At 44.1% G+C, this 24,634-nt stretch overlaps 1 protein-coding gene and 1 non-coding gene across 2 annotated transcripts in view; both read left to right on the top strand.

Annotated features, from left to right (window-relative positions):
- Positions 1-24,634, top strand: part of LOC126293535 (neuropeptide F-like) — a 579,895-nt gene that overhangs the window by 175,981 nt on the left and 379,280 nt on the right. The gene's annotated exons all lie outside the window — the stretch shown is intronic.
- Positions 9,834-9,907, top strand: Trnat-ugu (transfer RNA threonine (anticodon UGU)). Its single transcript has one exon. It is a non-coding gene; the product is annotated as a tRNA-Thr (tRNA).

Below are 24,634 nucleotides of genomic sequence, written 5' to 3'. Positions count from 1 at the left end.
GTGTATCACTGTTCAACTTTTACAGTTATGCTGCAGTATTCAGTTTCTAAAGCTAGTGTTCTTTTCTTGTGTGATGTTTTTATTATACATTTAACATCACTGGGAGACTACACACTAGATAAACGAGTACCATGACGTGCTGAATTCCATTTGAAAAGCTAGTATCCTTTTCTTTTCTGATCTTTTTATCGTCCGTTTCACATAGCACTGAGACTATGCTCCAGACAAATGTATAACACTATCTAACCTTTGCAGTTGCTCTGTAACCAATTTGCAGAGCTATTACTTTTTTCCAGTCTAATCTTTTTATCATCAATTTCAAATCACTACGAGATTGTATCCAAGGCAAATATCAATCACTATGTAATGTTTACAATTAATCTGCAGAATTCAATTTGGAAACCTACTATTCTTTTCCTGTCTAATTTTTTATCGTTCAGTCCACATCACTATGAGGCTTTACTCCAGACAAATGTATATCACTATCTGAAATTTACAGTTATTCTGCAGAATTCAGTTTGAAAAGCTGGATTATATGAAATCCATTAGACATGCCCCCACAATAGGTTCTGAGGATAGGTAGTTTCTTTTCTTGTCTGATTTATTTATTGTTAGTTTGACGTCACTATGAAACTACACTTCTGACACTGCTAAAACAGTCGTCCAGTCACATCAGTTGCACGTTGCCTAATTAATGTTGTAGGCTGCGTAATTAATGGCTTGCAGGGCCAAATTTATATAATCAATAACCAAACTTAAAAATTTAAAATGCTGTCATAATATGTTCATTAAGTGGTATGATATCACGTTACACATTTAACAGAATAAGACAAGTATTAAAGTTAACGACTGTGTCTAAGTCTTGGATGATGATGTATAAGTGACAATGAGTGACAGCAACATGTTAAAAAAAGCCGCCCACAAAAATTCGATCGTTTGTTGCGTCGTCTCTACGCTTCTGTTTATTACGGAGGTAAGCGGGTCTAGTGGTTTCGACAGCCCTTAGCTTAGTGGCCATTTGCATAGCTACCGGAAGAATGGGCATACTGTAGCTATCTTACAATACAGTGTCAAAATTTAGACATTACTCATATCCTTCATCCCAAGAAAATTGAGCAAATAGTTTTAGCTTTATTCTTTCGCAGTGCGTGTGGTCTAGGGAGGACATCAGGCAACTTATAAAGGCACCATTTGTTTGCGGATGGTTCCTGAGAATACCCTCACAAACCTTAGGCAGCTTATAAAGGCACCATTTGTTCTTGGGTGTTTCCTGAGATTATTCACAAAAACTTAGGGCAACTTATAAAGACACCATTTGTTCTCAGATGGTTCCTGAGAATACCCTCAAAAACCTTAGGCAGCTTATAAAGGTACCATTTGTTCTTGGGTGCTTCCTGAAAATACCACCAGAAATCTTAGGCAACTTACAAAGGTACGATTTGTATTTGAGTGTTTCCTGAGAATACCTGTATTCCCAAAAACCTTGGGCAACTTATAAATGTACCATTTGTTCTTGGGTGGTTCCTGAAAATACCACCAGAAATCTTAGGCAACTTATAAAGGCCCCATTTGCTATCAGATGGTTCCTGAGAATACCCTCAAAAACCTTAGGCAGCTTATAAAGGTACCATTTGTTCTTGGGTGTTTCCTGAGAATATTCCCAAAAACTTTGGGCAACTTATAAAGGCACCATTTGTTCTTGGGTGGTTCCGGAGAATACCCCCAAGAACCTTAGGCAGCTTATAAAAGCACCCACCATTCGTTCTTGGGTGGTTCCTGACAATACTCCCAGAATATCTTAGACAACTTATAAAGGCACCATTCGTTCTTGGGTGGTTCCTGAGAATACCCCCAAAAAGTATGATGTTTGTATACCAACAGCACCAATTGTGGGATCGCCACTTCTATTAATTTCTGTTTATGGAAATTCGTCACTATTTTTACCTACGTCCTTAAGATGATTTTCTCGGGGAACTTCGAAATTTTTTGCGATATTACTATCCGTTACCGACGTCCAGAAATTCAATGTTACCTTACTTACAGATAAAACAGCAAAAGCCGGCTTTTTGCCGCTTTTGCGCTATTAGCCGCTATTATCTAAATAATTAACCGTAGAAAATGGTTCAGTTTTTGACTGTACACTCCTTAAGCTTATATCTAGAAGCTCCATTACCCCGTTTTCGAAAATTTGTATGCGTTATGTAGATGGAACCGAAAAACCAAGATTTTTGAGTACCAATTTAAGAAATGCCACCTCTGTTATTTCTGATCATGGCAAATCTTCGACCTTTTTTACCATCTAACATTTTTTGATCTTGCTATTCGTTACCGGCATCAAGAGGTACAAAGTTATCGTACTTACGCACATTAAATATGTACGTAATATCCAGTCTGCGGCAGTTATAACTGAAGTACAGAGCACATGGAAAGGGATGTAGGGTTATCGCAAGAGTTCTGAGGTTAACAAACTACGTTTCTAGTCAGTGTTTTTTCAGCAATTAAATTTTATGACGCGCTACGGCTGTATTATAGGTACTTCGCACCTACACGTATGTGCCGAAAGTGGTACTTCAATTGCGACTTTAGGTCGCATTGACAAGAAATAATTATCTGGACCTGAAGGACAAATTATCTATTCAATTCGTCCTTTAATTACTTTTATTATTAAGTAACCTGAAATAGTATGTAGACGCGAGGGTTATTTTTTAAGTAAGGGCCGTTTTTATTTTAAAAAAAGATACAAATAGTTTTGTAAAAAAATTTATTTTCTGATTCTTCACACTCTTACCTATTTTTCTACATAGTTGCCTTGTTTATTTAAGCACTTGTCATACCGTACAACTAAGTTTTTAATTCCCTCTTCAAAGAATTCGGCCGCCTGCTCCGACAGCCAAGAGTTCACGGCCGCTTTCACTTCATCGTCGTCATTGAAGCGCTGCCCGCCAAGATGGTGTTTCAGGTACCGGAGAAGGTGAAAATCGCTAGGAGCGAGGTCGGGGCTGTATGGTGCATGGCCCAAAACTTCCCAGCCCAAAGAATGAATCAAATCCCGAGTGTTTTGAGAGGTGTGAGGCCTAGCGTTACCGTGCAGGAGGAAAACTCCTTTTGTCAGCATGCCGCCGCGCCTTTTGTTTTGAATTGCTCTGCGGAGCTTCTTTAGCGTTGCACAGTAGGCATCTGAGTTGATTGTCGTTCCTCCTGGCATAAAGTCCACTAGTGAAACACCGCGCCAGCCCCAGAACACAGTTGCCATAATCTTGCGCTTTGACAGCGTCTGTTTGGCTTTGACCTTGACGGGTGAGGTTGTGTGTCGCCGTTCCATCGATTGTCGCTTGCTTTCGGGAGTGGTAATGGGATACCCATGTTTCATCTCCAGTGACAATTTGACTCAACATGTCATCCCCTTCTTCCTCGTAACGAATCAAAAAGTCCAATGAAATGGCAAATCTCTTCCCTTTGTGGTCCTCTGTGAGGAGTCTGGGTACCCACCGAGAACACAGTTTCTTAAAGTTTAGCTTTTCAGACACAGTTTTGTACAAAACCGATCTTGAAACTTGTGGAAATTCCAAAGAAAGAGTGGAAAGTGTGAATCTTCTGTCCTCACTAATCTTTCTTTCGACTGCAGCCACCAAATCATCAGTGATCACACAGCGTTCTTCGTCATGGACGCTTTGACGGCCATTTTTAAAGTCTCTAACCCATTGACGCACTTTACCTTCACTCATTGCATTCGAGCCATAAACTTCTGTTAACTAACGATGAATTTCTGCAGCTGATAGGCTTCTCGCGGTCAAAAAACGTAACACTGACTGTATCTCACACGTGGCGGGCGATTCAATAATCGTAAACATTATAAAGGAGCACAGCGGTGCGTACACGTCAGCTACAGAGCTGCAACTTGCATCAGTGTGAACGGGAAGGATGCTGGCAAGTGGCGCGGTGGCTTGTTGCGGCGTCCGCGCGAACTACGGGACTATACGGGCGAACGGTTCAAAAAATGGTTCAAATGGCTCTGAGCACTATGGGACTCAACATCTGAGGTCATCAGTCCCCTAGAACTTAGAACTACTTAAACCTAATTAACCTAAGGACATCACACACATCCATGCCCGAGGCAGGATTCGAACCTGCGACCGTAGCAGTCGCGAGGTTCCGGACTGAGCGCCTTAACCGCGAGACCGCCGCGGCAGGCATACGCGCAAACGGCCCTTACTTAAAAAACAACCCTCGTATATTCAACTTGAGCGTGATGGGGCCAGAGAAAACCGTGCTGTAACGGTCTATCAATGAGTTACGAGTAATCCTTGACTAAGATGGGTGTACCTCTGATCTGAGCTCTTCCTGTTGTTGTTGTTGTTGTTGTTGTTGTTGTTGTTGTTGAGTCCAGGCAGACGTCACGGACTGTCAGTAGTGAGTTGTCAGTTAACAAAGCAGTATGGAGCTGGGAGGCAATGTCACCTCATATTATGAGTAATTCCAGTTGTGGGTTGTGTTCTGAAACTAAAGTTAAAAGTGAAGAAGAAAAAAATGCGTAACTAAAATTATTTCAACTAGTGTCTCAAAAGAGCCTTACAGAAAAAGAAGTCTGCAGTAGGAAAATGTAGTGCGTATAACTGCAAGGCGACCTAAATTCTACATAGGATCCGATGAACAATTCATACATCATCGTATCTTAGACAAAATGAGAGGTTCAAGGTACTGTCATAACTGACTTGCAAAACTTATAACAATAGAGAACAATTCTGTACATAAAAAAATACTCTGAAGCAAGCCACTTAATTACGGGATTTAAGTTGTATTGTAGGACTATATCCACAGATATCACAACTTCAGATGCAACACATTTAAAAATAGACGCATACTCTCATTTATATAATTAAATGACATATCTTTACTACTCAGTTCTTTATAATGTAATTACGTTTTTTTTTATTAGATCCTGCTACATATTTCAGTGACAAAAAACGGGCTAGCGTCTTAAAATTTCCGAAAAGAAGTTGTAAAGACTGCCAATAATCATGTAAGACTGGAAAGAATACAAATTTAGTAAGATATTTTGAATAACATTTTTACTCTTGCTCCAAATAACAATAGTTCTTGAGATCCAAAAGAACAGTCTGTACTCCGTCATTACCCCGCCAGATGCTGTGCAACATTTTTCATAGCATTGCTGGTTTATCTCGAGTAATATTAAAGGAATAGCAGCCCTCGGTCGCAAAAATTAAGTCTTTTGACCTAGGTTTCGGCGCTACTATGAGTGCCTTCATCAGAAGTAAAACAGTCAAACTGGTCTGTAACATAAGTACAAAAATTATGAGAATTTTTTTTATAGAAGTATAAGTACTGACTAACAGTACAAGAAAAAAACAGTACTTACATGTCACGTATAAAATAAATATCAGGCGATAAAGCTTTAGTAACAAAATTTTGAAAAAGAATATATGGCAGGCAAGCCGCTATGGGCTGTTCACACATGTCAAACTACAGGTAACATCAGACTGAGGCACCCGCGTTAGCAATTGCGTGGAGGTGAACATTACACCAAGAGAGCCATCTAGCAGCCGCAAATACAAACAGGCTACTTAACATTCAAAATATAGACAGACGAATATTATGATGAACGTTATTTAGTACATCAAGTAAAACACAATATTTTATCTGACAACAGCAGACATGGTAATATTTTGTCAACGTACTAGCTTAGAAATACAGTTTAAAGGCTGAAATTGTCATTATGGAATTACAAAGGGAAACTGAAAAACTTAGCGTGTAGAAAAACCAGATAACATGAAATGCAGCCAATATAAATTATTTAATGAACAAAAAATAATGAGTCGACTTAGGTAGAAAAAACGTTTCGGAAACTGCACGAAGGAACACGAAATCAAATATCAAGTTACGGCTTTATAATGCTCAAGAAGCTTCTATTACGTAATTGTAGCTGCTCATTAAGAATGTGGCCATCATTTCGAGAAAGATGTTTAAAAAATTTCTAATTCTTCGAGGATATCTACTCTGCGCCCTTTCTTCTAGGTGTGCAAAATGTTGATATCATGAACAACTTCAGACGTTTGACCTGTAATCAGAAGTAGGTCGGCAAAAGACGAATTTTGAGTGCTAGTCCTATTTTTTCTTAAAAGATGTTCTTTGTATCTGACTCTAATGGCATGTGCCGTCTGTCCTATGTAGTAAGAAGAGCAGGTGTCGCAGAAAATCTAACACATATATCAAAAAAAGTTTTGCATCACCTCAGTTCCGAGAGTTCCGGAACCTGTACAGAAAATTGGAATAGAGATTAACATAAACACCATTTCCGCCCTTTTTATTGCTCATGAAAACCACACATTTCATGTTGTACCACCTCACAGCGAGACCTTCAGAGGTGGTGGTCGAGATTGCTGTACACCGGTACCTCTAATACTCAGTAGCACGTCCTCTTGCATTGATGCATGACTGTATTCGTCGTGGCATACTATCGACAAGTTCATCAAGGCATTGTTGGTCCAGACTGTCCCACTCCTCAACAGCGACTTGGCGTAGATCCATCAGGTTGGTGAGTCACATCCTCCATAAAGAGCCCTTTTCAATCTATCCTAGGCACGTTAGATGGGGTTCATGTCTGGAGAACATGCTAGCCATTCTAGTCGAGCGATGTCGTTTTCCGGAAGGAAGACACTCACATGATGTGCACCACGGGGACGCGATTTGTCCATGAAGACGAATGCCTCGACAATATGCTACCGATATGGTTACCAGTTTCTGTTTTCACTTATCGTACAGCCGTTACGGCGTCTTCCATGACCACCATCGGCGTACGTCAGCCCCTCATAATGTCACCCCAAAACAGGAGGGAACCTCCACCTTGCTGCACTCGCTAGGCAGTGTGTCTAAGGCGTTCAGTCTGCCTGGGTTTCCTCCTAACACGATTGTCTGGTTGAAGGCATAAGCCACACTCATGCTCAGCGGTCCATTCGACATGTTGTTGGGCTCATCTGTACCTCGCTACATGGTGTCGTGGTTGCACAGATGGACCTCGCAATGTACGTCGGGAGTGAAGTTGCGCATTATGCAGCCTATAGCGGACAGAATGAGTCGTAACACGACTTCTTGTAGCTGCCCGAAAAGCATTATTCAACATGGTGACGTTGCTGTCAGGGTTCCTACGAGCCATAATCCGTAGGTAGCGGTCATACACTACAGCATTAGTCCTTGGATGGCCTGAGCGAGGCATGTCACCGACAGTTCCTGTCTCTCTGTATCTCCTCCATGTCCGAACAACATCACTTTGGTTCACTCCGAGACGCCTGGACACTTCCGTTGTTCAGGTCTCTTCCTGGCACAAAGTAACAATGCGGACGCGATCGAACCGCCGTATTGACCATCTAGGCATGGTTGAACTACAGACAACACGAGCCGTGTACCTCCTTCCTGGTGGAATGACTGGAACAGATCGGTTGTCGGACCCCCTCCGTCTAATAGGCGCTGCTCATGCATGGTTGTTTACATCTTTGGACGGGTTTAGTGACATCTCCGAACAGTCAAAGGGACTGAGTCTGTGATACAATATCCACAGTCAACCTCTGTCTTCAGGACTTCTGGGAACCGGGGTGATGCAAAACATTTTTTGATGTGTGACAGAGGGGAACGTTGTTGTTGTTGTTGTTGTTGTGGTCTTCAGTCCTGAGACTGGTTTGATGCAGCTCTCCATGCTACTCTATCCTGTGCAAGCTTTTTCATCTCCCAGCACCTATTGCAGCCTACATCCTTCTGAATCTGCTTAGTGTATTCATCTCTTGGTCTCCCTCTACGATTTTTACCCTCCACGCTGCCTTCCAATACTAAATTGGTGATCCCTCGATGTATCAGAACATGTCCTACCAACCGATCCCTTCTTCTAGTCAAGTTATGCCACAAGCTCCTCTTCTCCCCAATTCTATACAATACCTCCTCATTAGTTATGTGACCTACCCATCTAATCTTCAGCATTCTTCTGTAGCACCACATTTCGAAAGCTTCTATTCTCTTCTCGTCTAAACTATTTATCGTCCACGCTTCACTTCCATACATGGCTACACTCCATATAAATACTTTCAGAAACGACTTCCTGACATTTAAATCTATACTCGATGTTAACAAATTTTTCTTCTTCAGAAACGCTTTCCTTGGCATTGCCAGTCTACATTTGATATCCTTCTTTCTCCTGATAATGACGTCCTCATGAGTAGACCCCGCCCGGAGATCCGAATGGGGGACTATTTTACCTCCGGAATATTTTACTCAAGAGGACGCCATCATCATTTAATCATGCAGTAAAGCTGCATGTCCTCGCGATAAATTACGGCTGTAGTTTCCCCTTGCTTTCAGCCATTCGCAGTACCAGAACAGCAAGGCCATTTTGGTTAGTGTTACAGTCATTCAAAGTGTTGCCCCTGCAACTACTGAAAAGGCTGCTGCCCCTCTTCAGGAAACACACGTTTGTCTGGCCTGTCAACAGATACCCCTCCGTTGTGGTTGCACCTACGGTACGGCTATCTGTATCGCTGAGGCACGAAAGCCTCCCCACCAACGGCAAGGTCCAAGGTTCATGAGGGGAAAGTGCTGGTTTTAAATTATGAATAAAATTTTTGCGACCGAGGGCTGTTATTGTTTTGATTTTATCTCGAAAAACTTCCAGTCTTACCCAGTTTGCTAACTTTCCGCTCGCTGTACAGCGCCATTTGAACCATTTTTGAACCCATGAACTGTTCTCCGCTCCAATGTGAATTCTTCTTATCCCAAGGGAGGTGCGTGCAACCCTTACGACTTCGTAAGCTACCTATTTACTGTTTTGCTCGCTACCTCGACATGAGGCATCGCTTCCACAGAAAACTGGTGGCCCTAATGAGGCAGCAGCTTGCCTCGTAATGCCATGTCGCCATAGGGTTGAGTCCAATTGCAGGTGACACTAGGTGCCAGACATTCGCGGCGCCCCACATGGCTTCGCTGCTCATCTCTCATTTTCACATCGATCGCCGCGGAGCTCAATTTGTTAAGTAATTACTCCGCAATTCCCATTACTGCCCTGCCGCTCTGTCACTGGTATTAAATTCCGCGCACACACAGTGGCGTTCTCTCACCGACGAATTTTACGAGCCGCCACGAACAGCGAAAACCTACATCCCCCCGCGGCCTTCTTGTCGGTGTCAATAAACCTTTCTTGCCGTTCATGTAGCCTTGTTTTCTGACTGGATTCCTGTGGCCCTCTGATAAATTGCTCTCCCGTGCCGGTCTCTTCATCTCAGAGTAGCACTTTCAGTATGTGACCAAAGTATCCAGACAGCTAATATGAGGTTAAATGAAACCCTCAGCTGCCGACAGGTGTTGTTGATATACCTCGATGCAGACAGCCGAAAATGTGTGCCCCGAACGGGGCTCGAACCCGGTATCTCCTGATTACATGGCAGATTCTCTATCCGACTGAGCCACCGAGGACACAGACAAAAAGCGCGACTACAGGGGCTTATTCGTTGCACGCTTTCCGTGAGACCCACATTCCCAACTGTCCACAATCTACATACGTAATGTACCTAATAGGTATTTGCCCATCCACTCATTACTCGCGCACACTAAGGTCACGATTCCCGTAAGATTTCGGGTAGCCTGTGCGAATTCGCACAGACAGGCTGGGAAGCCTTTAACTAACGGGAATCGTCACCTTACAGTGTGCGAGTAATGAGTGGATGGGCAAATGTCTATTAGGTACATTACCTATGTAGATTGTGCGCAGTTGGGAATGTGGGTCTCACGGGAAGCGTGCAAGGGATAAGTCCCTGCAGTCGCGCTGTTCATCTGTGCCCTCGGTGGCTCAGATGGATAGAGCGTCTGCCATGTAAGCAGGAGATCCCGGATTCGAGTCCCGGTCGGGGGACACATTTTCAGCTGTCTCCATCGAGGTATATCAAGAACACCTGTCGGCAGCTGAGGGTTTCAATTAATTATCATTCATTCTACAGAAGCTTCCCGGTCGTCAATAGTATCTGTTCTTTCTAGAAAAGCTACTATCTTCATACATAATATGAGGTGCCTCCACCCTTCACCTGTATGGGGGCTGGAACTCCGCTGGCGAAATTTTCAGTGAGGTGTCTGAATGTCTGTGGAGAAATGGTAGCTCATTCTTCTTCAAGGGCCGAAACCAGTGGAAGTAAGGATATTGGATGCTTGAATCTGGAGCGTAGTAGACGCAAACTCACTGGTTCGGAAATTGGCATAATTACCCCACCGAGAGGTAAAATGAAACTTTCCGAGGGGTAAAAACTAAACGAATCTAAGAAACTAAATTATTTTCGAAACATCATTACTATTATCACAACTCTGTGAGACTCTGATACTGACTGTGTAAGGTATTAATGATTACTTTTGCTCAGTTCGTAGCATTAACGGCGCGGAGGTTACAGGTTCCTCACATAGCCCACCCACTACACACATATGTTGTCCTTTGCCCCGTACATGGCTGATGATAAAAGTGAGACATATACGTAGAAAACTTTCTGGCGGATTAAAGTGTGTGCCGGACCGAGACTCGAACTCGGGACTTTTGCCTTTCGCGGGCAAGTGCTCTACCATCTGAACTACCCAAGCAAGACTCACGCTCGCTCCTCACACCTTTAATTCCACCAGTACCTCGTCTCCTACTGTCCAAACTTCAAAGAACCTGCGAACCTTGCAGAACTAGCAGTCCTGGAAGAAAGGATACTGCAGAGACATGGCTTAGCCACAGCCTGGAGGATGTTTCCAGCATGAGATTTTCACTCAGCAGCGGAGTGTGTGCTGATGTGAAACGTCCTGGCGAATTAAAACCTTGCGCCTAACCGAGACTCGAACTCGGGACCTTTGCCTTTCGCAGGCAAGTGCTCTACCATCTGAGCTACCCAAGGTCCCGAGTTCGAGTCTCGGTCCGGCACACAGTTTTAATTTGCCAGGAAGTTTCACATCACCACCCATTCCGCTGTAGAGTGAAGATCTCATTCTGAACCAGATCTCAGTATTATTCAATCTTTACGCTCTACTTTGGAGAGAAGGGTGTGTCATCGCCATCCGCCTCCATCATCGTTATCTGCACCTGCCATTATTTTACAGGAGCAGTGGTACAAGATTGCCTTGAAAACCATAGAGCACCTGTATTTTTCAGTTCCGAAAAAAATGGAAGCTGTTTTGAATGCCAACCAGTTTCCTCTACCGTACTAGGTATGCCTATGAACTGCGTTAGCGGCGTTTTCATACTTTTGTCGGCCCGCTATGTATGTCAGGAGTGATGTCCCGGAAGTATGAAAACACCCACTTTTGAATTGTCAGCGCCTTACGTTGGCTATATTTTTTCCCACGATATCTCGCGTAGCTCGGACGAACGGCAAGAGCCAGTATCCGTAATGTTACAGTTCCGGAAAGGTTTTGACACGGTCTCCTTCTGCAGAGTGTTAACCAAGGTACGAGCATACGGGGTAGTTTCCCAGGTATTTGAGGGGTTCGAAGACTTTTCAGTTAATAGAACCTAGCATGCTGTCTTCGACAGCGAGTTTTCACCAGAGAGAAGAGGATCTTCAGGGGTGCCCCAGAAAAGTGTGATACGACCGCTCCCTTGTTCTGTACTCATAAAGAAGGTGACTGAAACCCACTAACCGCCCACCAGAGCGTTGTTTCACCATGTATCAGCATTACCCTTAATTTGTGAGCATGAGTGTACATATCCTGTGCATATGAACGTCATATCTCTTGTCGTTCAAGGTTTTTCTTTCTGAATATGAGTCAACATAGGTACTGCACAAGCCAACATACGGCGCATGGCCGAGGGTACCTTGTATCATTATTAGTCATTTTCCATTCCTGGTAGACTCACAAATAAACCGAGAGAAATAGGCTATTTACATACGTCTGTACAAGCCCAGACTTTTTTCTTCACTTTTTTCGCTGCAGCAGTAGAAATTTTCTGAAGTTTGCCTCAGATGCCTGTTCAACAAATTTTTGCAACACTGCCTCGCAAAGGAAGCGTCTCATTTTCTACAGGGGTTCCCATTTGAGTCCCAAAGCGCATTCTTCCCGAAGCGCCGCTCTCCGTTGGATCTTCTGTATTTCTTCTATCAACCCTATCGGGTACGGACCCCACACTGGTGAGCAGTATCCAATCAGTGGGCGAACAAGTGTACTATAACCTACTTCCTTTGTTTTCGGACTGCATTTCCTTAGGATTCTTCCAGTGAATCTCAGTCTGGCGTCTCCTTTACCGACGATTAATTTTCTATGGTCATTCCATTTCAGATCACTCCTAATTCCTACTCCCAGATGGAATTAACTGCTTCCAGTTGCTGACCTGCTATATTGTAGCTAAATGATAAACGATCTTTCTTTCTATGTATTCGCAGCACGTTATACTCGTCTACATTGAGATTCAATTGTCATTCCCTGCACCGTGCGTCAATTCGTTTCAGATCCTCCTGCATTTCAGTACAATTTTCCATTCTTACAACCTCTCGATATGCTACAGCATCATCCTCAAAAAGCCTCAGTGAACTTCCGATGTTATCCACTTGGTCATTTATAAATATTGTAAATAGCAGCGGTCCTACGACACTCCCCTGCGGCACACCTGAAATCACTCTTACTTCGGAAGACTTCTCTCTATTGAGAATGAATGCTGCGTTCTCTTATCTAGGAACTGTTCAACCCAATCACACAATTGTTCTGATAGTCCATATGCTCTTACTCTGTTCATTGAAAGACTGTGGGGAACTGTATCAAACGTCCTACGGAAGTCGAAAAACAAGGCATCTACCAGGGGAACCCATGTCTGTTTTCTGTCGCGAAGGTCAGCTGTTACGTGCAGCAGAAAGCCTCGATCGTCCGCAATAACTGCGGCTCGACACAGAACGCGAGACTCTTGCCTTGAGACATCCAACACCAGCGCTTGTGTGCTACGTTACGTCACGGTCGCCGAAACGCCGCAAAGGCGTCCCTAGCCCAGGTATTGGGCCCCTCGAGTGACGCAACAACTCTCGCCGTGGCAAGCGGGAACCTGATATGTGTACACACACACACACACACACACCGAACTCTTACAGATATTGCTTCGTCTTTTGCGCCTCCCTCAGTACGTATTAAGAAGCGGACTGCACTCTTGAAGGAACAGGGAGGTAACTTTGCCTCAGCAGGCTAGGCACTCCTTTGTTGTTTATTTGCCTGATCTATTTGCCCTCGAGAGTCTGTATTTAGGTTATATTACATTCTTAGATTTTCATGTTAAAACATTTGCAACAATGAATTAACATTTATTACGCGGTCTTTTCAGCTCGGCTGCATACGGGATGTCGTAGGCATAAATGCAGATATTTTTGTTGGTGACTGAGAACTGAGTACTGAAATACATTGCATCAGCACTTACTTAATAATTACAGCTCTTAGGAGTAATATTTTTTAGGTCGATTAGTACCTCCAAGTACAAGTGCAGAAAGCAAGCCATTAATGTTTATTTTCTCCTGCGCAAGTCAGGTGCTGCAGTTTGGATGCATGTACGCAAAACTGTTAGTCTATACTGACAGGCGTAGTCCACTTAGTGGTGCAGTTACAACCACACAGGAAACATAAGGCAGTACATTGTGTGGCGTATTTGTAGGAAGACTGTTAGATGCAGAGAAAAAAAAATTAATACACGGAAGTGGGTACATATTATCTCACTACCTGCACTTATAATGTGACACGTCTCTCGTGCGGCGAGTATAGCACAACGTTCAAACTCACTTACAACTGGATAAACTGCCATTGTAACCGATTAACGACTGCGCCATACACTTCTAGTGTTAAATAGGCGTTGCCGACCGCAGCGCCATATTCTGCCTGCTTATATCTCTTTGTACACTACTGGCCATTAAAATTGCTACACCAAGAGGAAATGCAGATCATAAACGGGTATTCATTGGACAAATATATTATACTAGATACATGTGATTACATTTTCACGCAATTTGGGTGCATAGATCCTGAGAAATCAGTACCCAGAACAACCACCTCTGGCCGTAATAACGGCCTTCATACGCCTGGGCATTGAGTCAAACAGAGCTTGGATGGCGTGTACAGGTATAGCTGCCCATGCAGCTTCAACACGATACCACAGTTCATCGAGAATAGTGACTGGCGTATTGCGACGAGCCAGTTGCTCGGCCATCATTGACCAGACGTTTTCAGTTGGTGAGAGATCTGGAGAATGTGCTGGCCAAGGCAGCAGTTGAACATTTTCTGTATTCAGAAAGACCTGTAAAGGACCTTGTGTGGCGCAGAACCCCACGAAGTCATGGACACAGGTTTTCAACATTGCACTGTCGGTCCATAATGGTTTGGGTTATTTACACATAGATTGAACTGGGTCCTCTGGTCCAACTGAGGTGATTGGAAATGATTATGTTCGGCTACCTGGAGACCATTTGCAGTCATACATGGACTTCTTCTTCCCAAAAATGTCACTGGGCCACAATCGTTAGCTACTTTTTTGACGAACATACTGGAGTATTTGGCTACCCAGATCGGCCGACATGAACACTGTCCAACCTTTATGGAACATAATCGAGAGGCTCAGTTCGTGCACAACATCCTCCACTGGCAACGTTTTCGCAGTTATGTTATGCTACACAGGCCTCATGGCTCAGTATTTCCGCAGGAGTTCAAACCACTTGATGAGTCAGTGCCACGTCGAGATGCTGTGCTATGTCGGGCAAAAGGAGTTCCGTCACGATATCAGGAGGTAGTCTTTCATTTTCGTTACCTCAGTGTGCGTTCACGCTTGTCAGATCGATTTTTAGCAAGTCACCGTCCAAAAATTCAACATTCTCTACATCTTTATCTGTGTTCTCAGACCTCACTCAGTTACTTCTCACAGAGTGCTACAGCAGCGACACTGCTTGTACTCAAAACGTCTGTGGTGTAACATATCGACTATTGAAATTTTGTTGTTGTTGTGGTCTTCAGTTCTGAGACTGGTTTGATGCAGCTCTCCATGCTACTCTATCCTGTGCAAGCTTCTTCATCTCCTAGTACCTACTGCAATCTACATCCTTTTCAATCTCCCTAGTGTATTCATCTCTTGGTCTCCCTCTACGATTTTTACCCTCCACGCTGCCCTCCAGTACTAAATTGGTGATGCCTTAATACCTCAGAACATGTCCTACCAACCGATCCCTTCTTCTTGTCAAGCTGTGCCACAAACTCCTCTTCTCCCCAATTCTATTCAATACCTCTTAATTAGTTATGCGATCTACCCATCTAATCTTCAGCATTCTTCTGTAGCACCACATTTCGAAAGCTTCTATTCTCTTCTTGTCGAAACTATTTATCGTCCACGTTTCACTTCCATACATGGCTACACTCCATACAAATACTTCCTGATACTTAAATCTATACTCGATGTTAACAAATTTCTCTTCTTCAGAAACGCTTTCCTTGCCATTGCCAGTGTACATTTTACATCCTCTCTACTTCGACCATCATCAGTTATTTTGCTCCCCAAATAGCAAAACTCCCTTACTACTCATTTCCTAATCCAATTCCCTGAGCATCACCAGACTTAATTCGTCTCGACCCATTATTCTCATTTTGCTTTTGTTGGTGTTAATCTTATACCCTCCAATCAAGACACTGCCCATTCCGTTCAACTGCTCTTCCAGGTCCTTTGCTGTCTCTGACAGATTTATAATGTCATCCGCAAAACATAAAGTTTTTATTTCTTATCCATGAATTTTAATTCCTACTCCAAATATTTGTTTTGTTTCCTTTACTGCCTGCTCAATATACAGATTGAATAGCATCGGGGAGAGGCTACAACCCTGCCTCAGTCCCTTCCCAACCACTGCTTCCCTCTCATGCCCCTCGACTCGTAACTGCCATCTGGTTTCTATACAAATTTTAAACAGCCTTTCGCTCCCTATATTTTACCCCTGCCACCTTCAGAATTTGAAAGAGAGTATTCCAGTCAACATTGTCAAACGCTATCTCTTAGTCTACAAATGCTCGAAACGTGGGTTTGCCTTTCTTAATCTAGCTTCTAAAATAAGTCGTAGGATCAATATTGCCTCACGTGTTCCAATATTTCTACGGAATCCAAACTGATCTTCTCGGAGGTCGGATTCTACCAGTTTTTCCATTCGTCTGTGAAGAATTTGCGTTAGTATTTTTCAGTTGTGACTTATTAAGCAGACAGTTCGGTAATTTTCACATCTGTCAACACCTGCTTTCTTTGGGATTGGAATTATTATATTCTTCTTGAAGTCTGAGGGTATTTCGCCTGTCTCATACATCTTGCTCACGAGCTGGTAGAGTTTTGTCAGGACTGGCTCTCTCAAGGCTGTCAGTGTTTGAAAAATATCGAGAGCACAGATGTGAAGCACGACATATCGAATGAGGATAGATCTCACACCACTCTCACCGAATACCTGAAATATACTGGAAACCTTACGCTGTAACTCTCGGGTGGGGTTGCCGTCTTCTCGTGCACACACTTGACTCCCCCACGTGTTCCACCTCGAGCTGACGCCGACACAAAGACGCCGTTAATTAGCCTGCACGGCAATTACAAGCGCTTGGAGGGAAGTGGCGTGGGAGTGCGAGGGTGGGGGGAACACTGTAGGCCAGATAACGAGGCCGTGTCTCATCCCCCGTTCTCTCCTGTCCTTGTTTGATTTCGTTATGCCTGACCTCAAAGGACCTGTTGCCGCGATGTACAGGGTAAGACAGGTGAACGGGCAAGACGCCCAAAAACTGGTGATTTAAACAAATTTTATCAATTTGCCTTAATCTAGTGTGCAATGGCGAAAAATTAATAGGTAATTCTGAAAGTTATAATTTTTACGGTTCGGTATCTCACTTGGTTGAAACGGCAGCCTTCTTGGATTATTTTGTTGTCCATCTGTCTGTCTATCCTAATTTTGAGACGCCTTATTCTCGTGAATGAGGTAACAAGTTGTAGTGGTCCAAAAATCTTCTAAGTCCAGGCAACCAAAGACAGGTCCATTTACGAGGGGCGCTTGAAAAGTCCATGCAAAGTCCGAGAGATGGCACCACCGAGGTCATGTTTAGTTAGTAGGATCTTTGAAAAGAACCTACACCAAGTGTCAGTCATATTGGTCTATTTCTTCGTGTTTGGCATTCGTCTGAATTAATGAAGTCGAGTGATTGTCAAACAATTGACGAAAAAGAATTTTGTGTGGTGATTAAACATTGCTTTATGAAAAGCAAAACGCCTCAGGAGACTACAGAGAAGCTTGATAAACATTACGGTGACTCTGCACCATCGATTAGAACAGTTCATAAGTGGTTTCAAAGTTTTCGGAGTGGCCATATGGGCACAAGTGATGCTGAACTTTCTGGACGCCCTGTGGAGGTTACGACTCCAGAAATCATTGATAACATGCATGATACGGTGATGGATGACAGCAGAGTTAAGGTGCGCGAGATTGCTAGTGCTGTTGGCATCTCTAATTAACGGTACATAATATTTTGCATAGATATTTGGACATGCGCAAGCTATCCGCAAGATGGGTTCCGCGATTGCTCACGCTTGACCAAAAACGGAACCGTGTGAAGAGTTGCAAGGATGGTTTGCTGCTGTTCAGGAAGAATCTTTAGGACTTTACGCGTCGTTTCGTGACTGTGGATGAATCATGGATACATTACTATACTACTGAGTCCAAAGAACAATGTAAACAGTGGGTTACCAAGGGAGAATCTGCACCAAAAAAGGCGAAGAGCATTCCTTCTGCCGGAAAGGTTATGACGATTGTCTTTTGGGATTCGCAAGGGATAATCCTCACCCACTATCTGGAAAAGGGTAAAACTATTACAGGTGAAAGTTATTCACCGTTATTGTACCGTCTGAAAACCGAGGTGCAAGAAAAACGCCGGCGATTGGACTGCAAAAAAGTCCTTTTCCATCACGACAAGGCACCAGCACACACCTCAGCTGCTGTGGTCGCAAAATTAATGGAAATAGGATTCCAGCTCGTTTCACAACCCCCCTCTTCTCCAGACTTGTCTCCCTCGGACTACTATTTGTTCCCCAATTTGAATAAATGGCTGGCGGGACAAAGATTTTGTTCAAACAAGGGACTGATTGCAGCAACTAATGACTATTTTGCAGACCTGGACAATTCCTATTATTCGGAAGGGATCAAGAAATTAGAACAGCGTTGGACAAAGTGTAAAAGTCTAACAGGAGACTAAGTCGAAAAATAAAAAAGGTTTACCCCAAACAAATAAGTAGTTTTTACTTTTGCACGAACTTTTCAAACGCCCCTTGTATGTCAGTGATTTTGCTACTAACAAACTCACTCATGAACTTCCCCTTGACCTAGAATTATGAAATTCGACAAGAACCAATGTTCAGGGCAGAAACAAAGGAAAAATATGAAAACTGTTAACCTGTAATTATATCACGTAAGAATCCATTATAGAGGAAGCTGTTTACTTGTGAGAATATCCTAAATTCATTAGATAATCAGAGGCTACTGGCATTTTCTGTCACCTGTCAAAAGTTTTTGACTGTGTGAATCACAGTGTTCTCTTAAGCAAATTAGAATATTGTGGTGTCATCAGCAGTGCTGCAAAATGGTTTGAGTCTTACTCAATTAACGGGAAACAAAAAGTATCGTTGTGAAGCACCTGTGTAATTAGCAACGAGCCTTCACCTGATGAATTAATTACATGTGGCGTTCCTCAAGGTTTCATTTTGCGTCCGTTGCTTTACCATGTGTACATTAATGACAATAATTGCCAGATGGAAAGTTGGTTTTTTTTGCAGATTATACAAACAATGCAATAAGTAGCGAGTTAAGTACAGATTTACGAACAGCTGCCTATCAAATTTCGACTGAGATTAAGAAATGGGTTAAAGCTAATTCACTGTCATTAAACTTTGAAAATCCCACTATATGAAGTTGTTCATAACCTGCAAGTTATTTCCTTCCAGCGTGTGTGTAACATAAAAATACATGCAGATTGAAGGGGTTGACATTTTTAAAATTCTGGAATTACAGCTCAATAATAAATTCAGATGGGAAGGGCATACCACAGAATTGCTGAAGCACCTAAACAAGTCTATATTTTCAGGGAGAATCATTCACATGTGGCAGATATAAACATAAAAAAATATTTTCGTTATATTATGTCGTATGGAATCATATTCTGGAATAATTCGTCAAACTCAGCAAAAGGTTTTAGCGTGCAGAAGAGTGTAATAAGACTCATTTGTGTCGTAAATTCAGGGACATCATGTAGAAACCTGTTCAAGGAACTTTGTATTCTAACCAAAGCTTCATAGTATGTTTATGCCTTAATTAAATCTGTTACAGTAATATGTCTCTGTTTCCAACCAATAGCTCAATACATATTATCGATACTAGGAATAAGAACAATCTACATAAAGACCTAAAATCATTTACCTTGGTCCAAAAGGAGATCAGATATTCAGGAACACACATTTTCAATAAATTGACAGCAACCATTAAAAGATTTATTTAAGATAAAAGAGAGTTTAAATGGTTCAAATGGCTCTGAGCACTATGGAACTCAACTGCTGTGGTCATCAGTCCCCTAGAACGTAGAACTACTTAAACCTAACTAACGTAAGGACATCACACACATCCATGCCCGAGGCTGGATTCGAACCTGCGACCGTAGTAGTCGCACGGTTCCGGACTGCGAGCCTAGAACCGCGAGACCGCCCCGGCCGGCAGAAGAGAGTTTAAACAGAGTTTGAAAGTCTTTTTGATAGGCCACTCCTTCTACTCTATAGATGAATATCTTAGAATATCTTAACAGCGACTGTTATACCAACTTAGGTAAAAACGTCTGTTAGAATTCAGTTTTGGCAGCATTTGATCACAACAGTCAAGGTTAGATATTTTGTGTGTGATAAATTTATTAAAAGTGCATAACTATGTTTCACTCTGACAGAGTATTAATTCTGTAAATCAGGTCCTGTTCCCTGTAGTATTCATATATTTTGACAATCTGCTGACAAAGGATTATAGTAGTGAGTATTACATTCAGATGCTTTATGTTTTTTTTTTTTAATTTCCGATTTTCTGACATTCAGCACCCACGTGAATCATCTCATTTTTGGGTCTATGGAAAGAAAGCTAAATGTAATCTCACCTAATTTTAGGCAATTACTGTTCGACCATCTGTAGGTCTGTCCGTCCGTTAAGAGCACTTGTTCTCAAGTTGATATCAAGTTGAAATGCATGGCACATGTTTCCAGTCATCGACAGTACAATGTCGGTGTAGACGGGCGTAGGCGAGGCTTAAAGCATTGTGTCGTGCCGTCATCTAGGGTACACGAGTGGCCCTTCGGCTCCGTAGAATGCTTCGCACGCTGACTCTTGTTGATAGCTCAGCATTAAAATCTGCAGCAATTTGCGGAAGGGTTGCGTTTCTGTGACGTTGAACGATTCTCTTCAGTAGTCGTCAATCCTGTTCTTGCATGGTCTTTCTCCGCCCGCACCGATGTCGGAGATTTGATGTTCTACCGGATTCCTGACATTTATGGTACGCTTGTGAAATTGCCGTACGGGAAAATCCGAGAAATTAGGCTTACCGGCAATCATTCTTCCCATGCCGCATTGGGGAGCGATAGTTATTTATTCGTTACGGCAATATACAATTGGGAGCCATGTCTGAGATGAAAATACTAGGGTAAATGCTGAAAATGTGTCTGATGGAGGACCTCTAACTGAAAAGGGGAAAAAATCTTTTACCATCATAACAATGCACTTGTCCATAAAACTGATTTATCAGCGGAAAAACGGAGAGATCCGATGGCGTGATTACTGTGCAAGTCGCCTACAGCAGTCCCGATTGAAATACACTGGATGCATCGTCTGGTATTCAAAACAAGACGTTTTTAGGTAGAAAAATGCTCTTGTCTACAGCAAGTACTTTGGAAGCACATAGAGTAATCTGAAGGGTAGACTTCTAGAGCGATGTTGATGAAACTGTGCTTGCATGCCACTGGATTGAAATGAAAAATCTTTTCCAGTATGCCAACGCACTTGTCCACAGAACGCCTGTGGCAGCACAAAACAGAGGGACCTGAAGCGCAGAGACGCATTGGCCAATCATCGACAGCAGTACTGATAGATATACACTTATGAGGCAAAATGTTGTGACCAACTGCTTAATAGCTTGTTTGTATCTCTTTGGAACGAAATACATGACTGATTCAGGGATCGGACAGTGTGTTGATAAGTGTGTGGAGGTTTGTGATATTGGACATCTACGCACAGGTCATGCAATTCGCGTAAATAACGGTCCGCTGATTTGTGTATGCGGTAATATGAGTCTGGCATTGACGGACAGGAGGCCCCATCCGGTGAAGTTCGGCGGCCGAGTGCGAAACGTCGACGCCACGATGGGCGACTAGCAAGCCGGTGATGAGGATGAAGTGATGATGGGGACAACACAACGTCCAGTCCACGAGCGGACAAAATATCCAACCCGGCCGGGAATCGAACTCGGGCCCGCTGCAGGGGAATCAAGCACGTTAACATACAGCTACGCAGGCGAACTGTGTATGTGGTGATGGCGCCCGATAGCGACCCTGATGGGTTCCATACGATTTACAACTGGTGAATTTGGACGCCGGGATATCAACGTGAGTTCACTCTAAAGCCCCTCAAACCACTGTAGCACGGCTCTGGCTCCGAGACGCGGACATTTTATATTGCTGCAAGACGACATCTCCGTCGGGGAAGACATAAAGCATGAAGTGATGCAGGCGGTTCGCAGCTGTCAGCGTGTCTTAGAGTACTACCACAGGTCCCATGGAATTGCAGGAGAATGTCTCCCATAGCATAATACTGCCTGTGTCCCTTACGCGCTGTACATTTCGAACCGCCGTTCACCCCGATGACGTCTTTTGTGGAAACGACCATAGACAGTGTTGCAAAAATGTGATTCACTGGAAAAGCCGACACGATTCCATTGATCGATGTTCGAATCCCGATGCTCTTGTGCCCACTGCAATCGTAACTGACGATGTCGTTAGGCCAACATGTGAATACGTAGGGATAGTCTATTCCGGAGCTCCATGTTCAACAATATACGATGGACGGAGTGCTCCGAACCACTTGGGCGTGCACCAGTACTGTGCTCTTTCGGCAGAGATGCCGCGTATCACCATATATCGTACTTTACGGGGCAGAGAAGCCTCCAAATCTCACGTTCAGCGAAGGGTCGTGGACTTCCAACCATTTGGCGCCTAGAGGCAGTCTCACAGCCCTTCGATCTCTCTCCGTAGATGCTCAAGACAGTAGCACGTGAACATTCGATCAGCTTCGCAATTTTCGAGACACTCGTTCAGAGGCTGTGCATAATAAAGACATATGCTTTGCCAAACTCCATTATCTCAATGGGTTTCCCCTTTTACATCCCATATATTCGATAGTTTGATCCCCCTACGTGTCTGATCCGCTAACATACACTACTGGCCTTTAAAACTGCTACACCAAGAAGAAATGCAGATTATAAACGGGTATTTATTGGACAGATATATTATACTACAACTGACATGTGATTACATCTTCATACAGTTGGTGTGGATAGATCATAAGAAATCAGTACCCAGAACAACCATCTCTAGCCGTAATAACGGCCCTGATACGCCTCGCCATTAAGCCAAACAGATGTTGGATCACGTGTACAGGTACAGCTGGCCATGCAGCTTCAACACGATACCACAGTTCATCAAGAGTAGTGACTGGCGTATTGTGACGAGCCAGTTGCTCGGCCACCATTGACCGGACGTTTTCAGTTGGTGAGAGATCTGGAGAATGTGCTGGCCAGGGCAGCAGTCGAGCATTTTCTGTATCCAGAAACGCCCGTACAGGATCTGTAACATGCAGTCGTGCATTAGCCTGCTGAAATGTATGGTTTCGCAGGGATCGAATGAAGGGTAGAGCCACGGGTCGTAACACATCTGAAATGTAACGTCCACTGTTCAAAGTGCCGTCAATGTGAACAAGAGGTGACCGAGAGGTAACCAATGGCACCCCAACCTACACGCCGGGTGATACGCCAGTATGGCGATGACGAATACATGCTTCCAATGTGCGTTCACCGGGATGTCACCAAACACGGATGCGACCATCATGATGCTGTAAACAGAACCAGGATTAGTCCGAAAAAACGACGTTTTGCCATTCGTGCACCCAGGTTCGGCGTTGAGTACACCGTCGCAGGCGCTCCTGTCTGTGATGCAGCGTCAAGGGTAACCGCAACCGTGGTCTCCGAGCTGATAGTCCATGCTGCTGCAAACGCCGTTCAACTGTTCGTGCAGATGGTTGTTGTCTTGCAAACGTCCCCATCTGTTGACTAAGGGATCGAGACGTGGCTGCACGATCCGTTGCAGCCATGCGGATAATCAACCGCCTTTAGTGAATTAGCAGTCTAGTTAAAAGTTGATTAACACTCAATAGTAAATTGATTTCTTAGGATGGATAGGATGTGTGGCTGCTGTGTACGGACTCAGGAGGAGCTGGCCACTCTTCGCGAACAGCTGAGCGTGTTGATGGCCGCGGTCAGCCGTCTTCAGGCTGCTGCCTCGGAGTGTAGCGGCAGTGGGGAGTCTGGTGCGTCGCATGGTGCACCCCAGGTGTTAGATGCTTCACCCACTGTCCCTGCTGTCGAGACATCTTCGCGGGTACCGGGCGCGGTTGGGCCACCCTCTCCCCAAGGGGAGTGGCGGGTTCAGCGGCGTTCGCGGCGCACGAGGCGGAGGGTCAATGTGGAGGCTGGCCGTGTGGCATCGCCCGCTCTGCCTGTTAGTGGACATGTGGCCGCTCCTTCAGCAAGGTCCGAGCAGGCACACGGGGGGAGGGGTTTATTAGTTATTGGGAGCTCCAACGTTAGGCGGGTGATGGAGCCCCTTAGGGAAATAGCGGAAAGGTCGGGGAAGAAGGCCAGTGTTCACTCTGTCTGCTTTCCGGGGGGTCTCATCCGAGATGTGGAGGAGGCCCTACCGGCGGCGATAGAGAGCACTGGGTGCACCCGACTGCAAATTGTTGCTCATGTAGGCACCAATGACTCTTGCCGTCTGGGTTCAGAGGTCATCCTCAGTTCATACAGACGGTTGGCGGAGTTGGTGAAGGTGGAAAGACTCGCTCGCGGGGTGGAATCAGAGCTAACTATTTGTAGTATCGTTCCCAGAACCGATCGCGGTCCTCTGGTTTGGAGCCGAGTGGAAGGCTTAAACCAGAGGCTCAGACGATTCTGCGGAGAGCTGGGGTGCAAATTTCTCGACCTCCGCTATCGGGTGGAGAAATGTAGGGTCCCCCTGAATAGGTCAGGCGTGCACTACACGCCGGAAGCGGCTACGAGGGTAGCGGAGTACGTGTGGAGTGCACATGGGGGTTTATTAGGTTAGAGAATTCCCTCCCTAGGCCCGACAAGACGCCTCCTGAGACGCGGCAAGGCAGGAGTAGGCAAAATGCAACAAGGAATAACAATATTAATGTGCTAATAGTAAACTGCAGGAGCGTCTATAGAAAGGTCACAACGTCCATATAGTACTAGCAACAGAAAGTTGGCTGAAACCAGACGTAAACAGTAATGAAATCCTAAACTC

Source organism: Schistocerca gregaria, chromosome 10 (assembly GCF_023897955.1).
Source record: "Schistocerca gregaria isolate iqSchGreg1 chromosome 10, iqSchGreg1.2, whole genome shotgun sequence".
In the NCBI taxonomy this organism is placed as follows: domain Eukaryota; kingdom Metazoa; phylum Arthropoda; class Insecta; order Orthoptera; family Acrididae; genus Schistocerca; species Schistocerca gregaria.
The sequence above is the reverse complement of the archived record's forward strand: the minus strand, read 5'-3'. Positions and strand labels throughout refer to the sequence as shown.